The sequence below is a fragment of the Saccostrea cucullata genome, unplaced genomic scaffold (genome assembly GCF_032062105.1).
Source record: "Saccostrea cucullata isolate Sc308-1 unplaced genomic scaffold, CSIRO_AGI_Scuc_v1 ctg4655, whole genome shotgun sequence".
NCBI classification, from domain to species: domain Eukaryota; kingdom Metazoa; phylum Mollusca; class Bivalvia; order Ostreida; family Ostreidae; genus Saccostrea; species Saccostrea cuccullata.
In genome coordinates this window covers 33,509-44,073 of record NW_026930658.1, presented here as the reverse complement: position 1 = coordinate 44,073, position 10,565 = coordinate 33,509, and the positions used below count along the sequence as shown (strand labels likewise).

At 35.5% G+C, this 10,565-nt stretch overlaps 1 pseudogene; it reads left to right on the top strand.

Moving 5' to 3' along the window:
• Positions 1 to 7,794: 7,794 nt before the first annotated feature.
• LOC134229497 (uncharacterized) lies at positions 7,795 to 10,238 on the top strand (annotated as a pseudogene).
• The last annotated feature ends 327 nt before the right edge of the window (positions 10,239 to 10,565 follow it).

The following is a 10,565-nucleotide window of genomic DNA, read 5'->3' as shown; positions in this document are numbered from 1 at the left end:
TAGATGAAACGATTCGCTGAAGAAGTTGTAACCTGGGAAGATCCAAAATGAAAGAAGAGAATTTTAAAGTTTCGGACGTTTCAAATCTTTTGTTATCTAATTTAATTTGAAATGTAATGTTTGAAAACATCGGAACTTTTCTTTTTAATGGCCAAACGGTGAGACCAGGCAAATCTTTATATTTTTATGTTTGTTCGTCAAGCAAGATTGACAGGAACATAGAAAATTATAATAATAAAAAGATAACAAAGATGTGTCTGTCCTTTTTTGCGTTTGGTTTTAGATATTTGATATAAACATGTGGTATTATGTGATATAAACACAGTAAGAACATGCAGAGTTTCGTCTTACATTGTTGACATATCCAATTAGGTTTTCACATCTTTGCAAACAACTAAAAATATAACGCGTAGTATTCTGATCCCGATGCCAAAATTGAGATTGAAAACTTTTTTCGTAATTTGATCTGGAGCGCAGTTTAGAACATGCTTGACATTCACAAATAGTTTGAAGAATTTAAGTTTGCATCCTCATCTTTTAAATGGTTTGTGATCTCACTTGCGCTCATATATAAATGTTTAATGGAAGGTAAGAAATGGGTGTCGTTCATTTTATAGAAAAGATAGTATTGATTTTCAAAGAAAATAAGTGAAGCATATACTTTCTCTCAGTGTGGGTTGAGGAGTACAAAATCAAAACGTGTACCTACAATATTTAAACTTGATTACATGGAACACAGGCACTTATTTCATATACGGGGAACCCCTATTTATTTTTACCACAAGGTACATCACTTAATTTCACGCACGACAACTTCAAGCTCGTATTTTGTTAATATATCAGTCTTCTTTAAAATGGCATTGTTCGCTTCGAGAGACTAATTTCTTGACGATTAAATAGTTTCAGGTCTCTGGTTGATTCTCTTTATTGTAAAGCACTCATTTATTCCTCAAAAATCAACTTGATATTAAGTAAGACTTTTTATAAGCAACAAGTACTTTAGGTTGAGGTTATAGATGTAGGATAAAACCAGAGAGTTTCGAGTATTCCATTCCCAGGTCTCTGGTTTTGTCCTACATCTATACCTCAACCGGAAGTATTTGTTGCTTATAAAAGTCTTACTTTATATCGAGGTGATTAATAGAGCGGATCGACCAGACTTCTGAAACGATTTAATCTTCAGGAAAAAAGTCTATCGAAGCGAACAATGCCATATTAAAGTATGTTAATGACTGATTTATTAACAAAATACGAGCTTGTAGTTGGGCAGTCTGAAATTGAGTTTGGTACATTGTTGTATAAATAAGATGGGGTGCCCAGTATTCGAAACAAGTGCCTGTGACATGGAATCTACATTGGACATTACGATGATTAAATTTAATCTAAGTCAAGACGTGTTTGTAAAACACTGATGCCCCGTATGGCAACATAGCGAAGGTTAAACTTTTCTTATATGCAAATTATAATATATTGGTATCCAAACTAGGGTATTCTCAATGGAAATACAATTGTGAAATATGAAAGAAGGCCAAGGTTAAAGTTTTTTCATAAGTACGGAAATCTCCAAGGTCAAGGCAAATAGTATCCAATGAAAGGTCTTATCACAAAGAATACATATCAGAGGTATGGAAGTCCTAGCCCTAAAGAGTAAGTCTAACTACAAGGACAAGGTCAAAAGTCATAATTCTTGATATCAAATGAAATGTCTTGTCACAAGGATTACATATGTGAAGTCTGATATCACTAGCTCTTAGCATTCAAAAGTTATGGTCAATGTTCAAGTTTCTTCATAAGTACAGAAATCTCCAAGGTTAAGGTTGAAAGGTCAAGGTCATTGGTATCTAATGAAAGGGTCTTGCCACAAAAACACATACGTGAAGTATGGAAGTTATGGTCAAAGTTACCAATTCCGAAATATAGGTCAAATTCAAAGGTCTAGGTCAAAGGGTCAGATTTGGTGGTACCCAAAGAAAGGTCTTGTCACAAGAATAAAATATGTAAAGTATGAATTCACTAGCCCTAACCCTTTCAAAATTATGATCAAGGTCTGCTTTTTAAAAGAAGGTAAAACTCCTAGGTCGAGGCCGAAGGGTCAAAGTTATTGGTATCCAATGACGAATGAAGGTTCTTCTCCCAAGGATTACATATGTGAAGTATGAAAGCCCTATCCCTTACCGTTCAAAAGTTATGGCCAAGGTTAAAGTTTTTTCACAAGAACAGAAATCTTAAAGGTCAAGGTCAAAGTTGTTGGTATCCAATGAAAGGTCTTTCCAAAAAGAATATACATGTATATGTGAAGTATAAATGTCCTGGTATCTACTGTTCAAAAATATTTCCAAAGAAAAAGTTTGGAATTTTTGTGTTAAAGTGGGTCAAACTCCAAGGTGGAAATCAAAAGTTATGGGCAAGGTTTAAGTTTTTGCGGACAAACAGAGAGACAGACAGACGGAGGGACACGACAAAAACTATATACCCTCGAAACTTCGTTTACAGGGGCATAAAAATCTCCAGAATTCCTATACATCTAGATAATGTGTCTACAGCAGCACGGGTATTTTTTTTCAAATTATCACTGAACTATATCGTTATATATCACGATATATAAAGGGGCAACTGTTTTATACTCAGAGTAAGAAGTTTTGTACTAAAACTATCAAGATTGATAAAAGAAGGACATTTTATCAGAAAGAATTGCCTTGCATTACACGGCACCCTGGATTCCAATCCATTTGTCTCAACATCTACGTCTTGGAGACGGCCTTTTATATGATCAGTATCGATCCAAGTATGGAAATTTCAAAAGACCATTGAAGGATTAAAGGATTTTAAAAATCTTTTTACATATTTGTTTAAAACATGAAAGAAAAATGTTCACTGCAGATAAAGACAGATTTCGAAGGACCAGAACAGTCAGCCCTCTTCAGCTTCAAAAAACGACAATAGGTCGCTTGAAGTCACTCATGTTTGGGGAAAACAAATTTACACGCCATTTGACTGTATTTTCCTGCATCCTGCAACGACACATATGCGTCCAACATTTTTACTGGCCATTAAGCGTCGAAAAACACACACAGTTCAATAGAAGACTTTGTAGAATGGCGTAATCTGTTATGTTGTGACAACAATTCCATTTCAGCTAGGAATAGCCTCGTTATCGGTATCGTCAAAATCTACATTTTTTAAAATTTTCAAAAACTTACGTCTTAGACATTTTAATGCTTAAACAAAATATGAAGCTGGACCAATTTTGATTTGAACACTGTTTTTCACCTGAAAGGACCGAGTGTTTGGCGAAAGAGCAGTTGCTAGATTTTTACTGGCTTAGGTCAATCACCACTTCAAATGATAGAAAGACTATTAAATATGAAAGAACAATAAGTCTCTGAGCCGATGCTAACTAGCGATACCCCCACTCTGATTTGAATATACACTATCATGTTAGTATACATAATATACGTTCAGTTACGGGCAGATGTACGGCTAGGAAGTTGACACAAGATTCATTCAAAAATAAATCAAGCCATATGGCTTTGATTTTTACAAAAAAGTATCCCACCACGACATGCCTCAGCAAAGAATGTGCTAAAATGTCAAGCAAATAGAGCCCCCCCCCCCCCCCCGGTCCTAACACCAGAACCCCTGACCATGGGGCCATAAAATTCACCATTCTGGAAAAGGTATTCCTGCACATCATTTGCTTAGTTTATTTGATACCCAGGAGCAGAGAAAATTTTCAAAGAAATTATTCACGTTCACTATATGATCTATAAATCTCTGCACTAGGACTAGAGCCCCTGGCCCTGTGAACATGAATTTCAATTTAGCCAAGAATGAATCCCTTCAAGGGTTGCAGGCTTTATGTTACGCATTAATCTCGTTTTATTTCTTTGTTCTTCCTTCTCTTTACGTCGCCCGCGTGGCACAGTGGTAAGAGCGTCTGCTCTAGAATTGCGAAGTAAGGAGATAATCCTTACGTCGCGGGTTCGAATCCCACTGTGGGACGTGGACACCGGTCCTTCGGATGAGACCGTATAAACCAAGGTCCCGTGTCGCAGTAGGTGCTGGCACGAAAAAGATCACTCCCTGCTCAATGGCCCTAAGTGCCGAGCCCTCTAGAATTTATTGACAACTATATTTTTTTAATCGAATTTTCATGCGTTCATAAAGATATTTATTAGAAAAAATTATACTCTTTCATCAAATTAATTTAAAACCAGAAGTCTCTGTCGAGACTGAAGCTCTACTGGTTTGTACGTATAGCAAAAGAAGAGAAAAGTACTTAGGCAGTTGGGAATTGAAATTTTTCAACAGCAATTAATAGAAAAATGATCCTTGATTTAGTCTCTTTATGTTTTAGTGTAGTCTACTTGCATGCCACATTACATTATAATCAGACTAAAACTGTATTTGGAGTAGCATTTTGAGTGTATTAAACAGAAATTTCTATTTTTAGTAACCGTGGCAAAACCGTTCATTGAAGTGAAAAACTATATACAGAATTATGTACCTTAGTGTAGTCTACTTGTGTGCCAAGTTATATTGAAATCAGACCAAAACTGTAGGAGGAGTTGCATTTTGAAAGAATTTAACAGAAATTTCTATTTTTAGTAACCACAGCAACACCGTTCATCGAAATCAAAAACCGATATACAGAATTATGTATCTTAGTGTAGTCTACTTGTGTGCCAAGTTACATTGAAATCAGACCAAAACTGTAGGAGGAATACCATTTTGAAAGAATTTCACGGAAATTTCTATTTTTAGAAGCACGTCAACACAGTTCATCGAAATCAAAAACTGATAAATAGATTTATGTACCTTAGTGTGGGGTGTTGCTAAAACGCGGAACGGAAAACGGAACGGAAAGCGGAACGGAACGGAAAACGGAATATATTATTTTGGATTAAATCACTTAATTAAATACACAAACTTTATCATAAACGATATATTTTGTACATATTCAATCCCCCACTATTAAATACAAGTTGATTTTATCATGCTCAGTCTCTTTTTCTTACGAAAATCGCTAACACATAGCAGTCACCTAGAATCGAATTTGAAAAGGGGGGATAAACGAACTTGAAAAGTATTTGACAAGCAAAAACACAAAAAGAAACAATTGTTTGATTCGGGAGGGGGGGGGGATAACACACAAAAAGAAAACAATTGTTTGATTCGGGAGGGGGGATAGGTTCCAATTCCAGCATCTTTCAGTACTATTTTTTTACACTAACTTACTACATTAATTACATTCACAAAAAGTGTGAGGATGTCAACCTAAACGAACATTTCCGTAGTAAAAAGGTTATGACTGGGGGATCAAATATTTGATATCTAAATGAACCATGAAAGAGAAATAAAATGTAAAAAAAATTATTAAGACAATACGTTTAGGGCAAACCTTTACGGCAAGCTCGAAGAAACATCTCTTATACACACTGGTTGTTAAAATTTTATTCAAAATAGAGACATTTTCTATATATTTAAAATCAGAATTTCTGGAAAGACAAAGTTGGAAAACTTTCATGTCATTCAATGAAGTTAAATTTTGTTTGCGGTACATATGTGTGTGTTTTTTTTTGGGGGGGGGGGGGGGGTTGTATATGAATGACCCCGTAAAAAATGAGTTTGTTTTCCCACTCATCGGAAAGGTCTGAGAAGTTGTAATAGGTATGCCCCCCTTTTTGTGTCAAAAATATACATAAGGTTTAATAAATCAATTTCTAATGTGACTGTGGGCCCCTACATAGACCCGAAACTGCAACTCCCCCTTTCATGATTCGCGAATTCGACACTGCGCGTGCATAATCTGAATATCATAAAAAGTTATTTTTGTCTTTACAGACATTGACATTGGAAACAAATTGAAAGAAGGGGGGGGGTCAGTAAAAATTTTCCAACATACAACAAATTTGACAAACCAAGAAAAGGGGGATATGTCTTTTGCCCAAACACGAAAATCCTATTTCGTGTGTGTGTGTGTAAGGGGGGGGGGGGGGTCGAATTTCTTTCATTACCTTTTTTCCACGGAAGTTGTGTATGACTCATGAATATATAATAGTTTACAATAAATTTTTATCAGAAATGATTTTTACAACAAGAATATTGCTCTTTTATCTGATTTATATCGAATCTATGTTATTTGTTTACAAAAATTCTCCGTTTTCCGTTCCGTTCCGCGTTTTAGCAACACCCCTTAGTGTGTTCTACTTGTGTGTCAAGTTATATTGAAATCAGACCAAAACTGTAGGGGGAGTAGCATTTTGAAAGAATTTCAAAGAAAATTCTATTTTTAGTAACCACGGCAACACCGTTCATCCAAATCAAAAACCGATAAACAGAATTATGTATCTTAGTGTAGTCTACTTGTGTGCCAAGTTATATTGAAATCAGACCAAAACTGTAGGAGGAGTAGCATTTTGAAAGAATTTCACAGAAATTTATATTTTTAGTAACCACGGCAACACCGTTCATCCAAATCAAAAACCGATACACAGAATTATGTATCTTAGTGTAGTCTACTTGTGTGCCAAGTTAAATTGAAATCAGACCAAAACTGTAGGAGGAGTAGCATTTTGAAAGAATTTCACAGAAATTTCTATTTTTAGTAACCACGGCAACACCGTTCATCCAAATCAAAAACCGATACACAGAATTATGTATCTTAGTGTAGTCTACTTGTGTGCCAAGTTAAATTGAAATCAGACCAAAACTGTAGGAGGAGTAGCATTTTGAAAGAATTTCACAGAAATTTCTATATTTAGTAACCACAGCAACACCGTTCATCCAAATCAAAAACCGATACACAGAATTATGTATCTTAGTGTAGTCTACTTGTGTGCCAAGTTAAATTGAAATCAGACCAAAACTGTAGGAGGAGTAGCATTTTGAAAGAATTTCACAGAAATTTCTATTTTTAGTAACCACGGCAACACCGTTCATCCAAATCAAAAACCGATACACAGAATTATGTATCTTAGTGTAGTCTACTTGTGTGCCAAGTTACATTGAAATCAGACCAAAACTGTAGGAGGAGTAGCATTTTGAAAGAATTTCACAGAAATTTCTATTTTTAGTAACCACGGCAACACAGTTCATCCAAATCAAAAACCGATACACAGAATTATGTATCTTAGTGTAGTCTACTTGTGTGCCAAGTTATATTGAAATCAGACCAAAACTGTAGGAGGAGAAGCATTTTGAAAAATTGTTTACAGACGGACAGACAGACAGACAGACGGACGGACGACGGACGCATTACTATCGCATAAGCTCTTCTAGTCTCTGACCAGTAGAGCTAAAAATACTTCACTCGATTTGTATATACGCAACCAGCAGAACAGCTTACGAAATTCAATTCATTTGATTTATATATTTAAATAAATCAATGTAAGAAACATCATATAATGTACATCTAAGTAAGATATAATTAAATAAGTAAAGGTGTATGTCATTGGATTGATCGTTAAGGGTTTTACGCGCCTAATTGGCAATATCTCAGGCATACTTCTGCGGTATTTAGAGATGCATTAATCCAAGTGATTAATGAATAAATAAATTAATAAAATAATTCGACAACTCGACATATTTCTTGTACCACAATGTTTAAGCAAATTATTTATTTCATATAAAATTAAAAAAAGATACAAAATATATTGAAACATTGTTTTTTTAATCCTGATCTTCCATTTTACAGGATTTAGAACACTTGGATGATGACTATATTCCTTATACATGTAGATCCACCGGATTATCGAAAAAACAACTGCGAGAAAGATGTACCTGGGGATAACGATGATGACAGTGACGACGACATCAACAAAGAATCTGTTCAACAAGACGACATCAGGGACAAGATTGACAGATTTGGTAGAAACTGTCATTGACAACAATGAAGAGAGTTACAGTGAGGCGGAAGAAGATATAGAATGTAATAGATGTAACAATCTTCAGAGTTTACAGGAAAACGTCAGTAAAGCATGTTCGTGTGGGAAAAACTCAATACTGAGTGAACTTAGTGAAAAAGATATCTTTATCATGGGAAGACTGGCATGTGTTGGGTTTGGTATTCAGACTCAGCGTGGGAAGGAGAGGAAAAGGAAGAAGTATGCATACTATTTCCAAAATCAAGAAGTTTGTAAAGGAGCCTTTCATTTAGTACATGGTGTTGGGTCAAAATGTGTCAAAAATCTAGTCTCTCACATGATTGAAAATGGACAAGTACCTCGTACCCCAAAAAAGAGCAGACGCCCACCAAATGCCATCGACGACCTTAAAAGAGCTATCGACTATATTCAGAATTACGCTGAAGAATCTGGACTACCACAACCAACAGTAAAAAAGAAAAGTATTCCTTAGACTTTTTTTTACCTTTTTACCTTCATTTGGCAGCAAAACATCCCTCCATTCTTTGTATTCTGCTTCTTGTGACGAGCTGGGAGAGAGGAAAGTTGGGCTAACTACCTTCAAACTTCTGTGGAAAGAATGCTGTCCCCTTATTAAATATATGACGCCCCGCTCGGATATATGTCCAAAATGTGAAGATTGTAGAGCCAAAATTTAAACGACAGTTGGGCTAGCTGAGAGCAAGAGCAACTGCGAATTTTCACAGAACATTTGTCTAAGGTTGAAATGGAGCGACACGCAAGATTTTGCTTTGATATAATGTCTCGCTCAACTGTAATATAAAAAGATAATAATTTATTTAGCATAATTTATGTGACTTTTTTCGTGAAATTTAATTTTTCAGGTGTATAACGATGCAGTGAAAAAAGCGAGAGGAGATGGGTGCATTTGTTAGACCAGAGGGATTGCTTCCTCCCAGTTCAACAGATCCTCAGCATGTCCACTACACCTTTGACTTCTCGCAAGCACTTGCCATTCCACATCAGGCAAGACAAGAGGGGCCACTTTATTTCTTTACGCCAAGAAAAGTGCAACTTTTTGGAGTTGCTTTAGAGGGAAATTACAGGCAGATGAATTATGTTGTTGATGAAGACAAGGAAAAGGGTGAAAACGGGGCTGGAGTGAAAGGATCAAATGGTGTTATATCCATGCTTCATCACTGCCTTACATCGTTTGGATCTGGTGAAATAGAATGCGTCATCCATTGTGATAATTGTGCTGGTAAGTCAATGTTTCAAAACAATATAAACTGATATTCATATGGATGTTTATACATGTATATATTTTTATTAATTATTTTTATATATTTACATTTCCAGTGTCTCTCTCCGAGATAAAATTACCAATTGTAAATGTACTTTATTTCCCTCATCAATGTACTTTATTTCCCCCATCAATGTATTGGCGCGGTTCCAAAAAAACCACGTGCAGGGCGGGACAAACAGCTAGACAGAAGCAGGGCTTGGAGCACGTGGATTGGCGGAATCAAAGAATGTAAATATAAGGAATAACTGTCAGATTTTTCAATTTCATGAAGATGATCAATCGATTGGTTTGCGTAATAATTTTATGCATAAACGCCTTCAGCGTGTATGCAAATTATCACGCAAGCCAATCGATTGATCACTTCATGAAATCGAAAAATAAGACAGTTATTCCTTAAATAATTAATTAGAATAAGTGGAACATGACATCGTATACAATAGGTTTTTCTTAGTTAAACTAAGTCTTCGTACATTGTATATATGTTTCGTCCTGTATTTACTCCAGGCGAGAATAAAAACAGATATGTCCTGGGGTATCTGTCATGGAGAACATTGTTAGGCCTTCACCCTTTCAATGCAAGTGTCCTATCACGGACCAAGAGTGCCAAATCAAATACCGCAGTTATATATTTGAACGAGGCGGGAGAAACACTGCTGGGAATGGTTTGATTGGAAGACGTTCGTTTCCCAGTACTTTTTTTCTAGTAAGAGGCATACGGAAATTCCATCATTTTAGATTTTCTTCATCATCTCCTGGTAGGATTTTTAGGAAAAAAACCCTGATATTTTTATAATATGCATGTATGTTGTTTTTAATGGGTAAATATAAATATATCATTATATATATATTGAATAATATTTTCACAGGAAAAGTATACGTCAAAGAAACAGTTGTCCATGAAGAAACGGAAATTGAGTTGCTGAAGATTTAACAGCAGTTGCCTGATGCCGGAGATTATACCACCCGGAGGGATTTTCCCTGAGCGACAACAGTACCTCTACCGTATGGTCAGACCATTTGTCAGGGATCCTTACAAGGAGATGACAAGTCCAAATTCCGAGGAATGAAACGCACCAGAAAATAGACTCTGAATTTTTTGTTGCTATGTTTGAATGAAATCTAACAAAATAACACAGAAAATTAATGTTACATATCTATGTACATGTTCTCTTTTTTGTACGTGCTACTCTTTACTTCAAGAATTCTTATTCCTTACAATTACCAAGCTTTAAGAATTGGTTATAAATAAATGGTTCTTCATTGGTTAATTTAAAACAATGTCATCATGTATCTAGTCTTTTGTTTTACAAGGAAAATGACGTTTTTTTTGACGTTATGCAACGTTCATGACGCTACAAGAAGAGACTCATCATTTTGTTTCAGATACGTTTTTT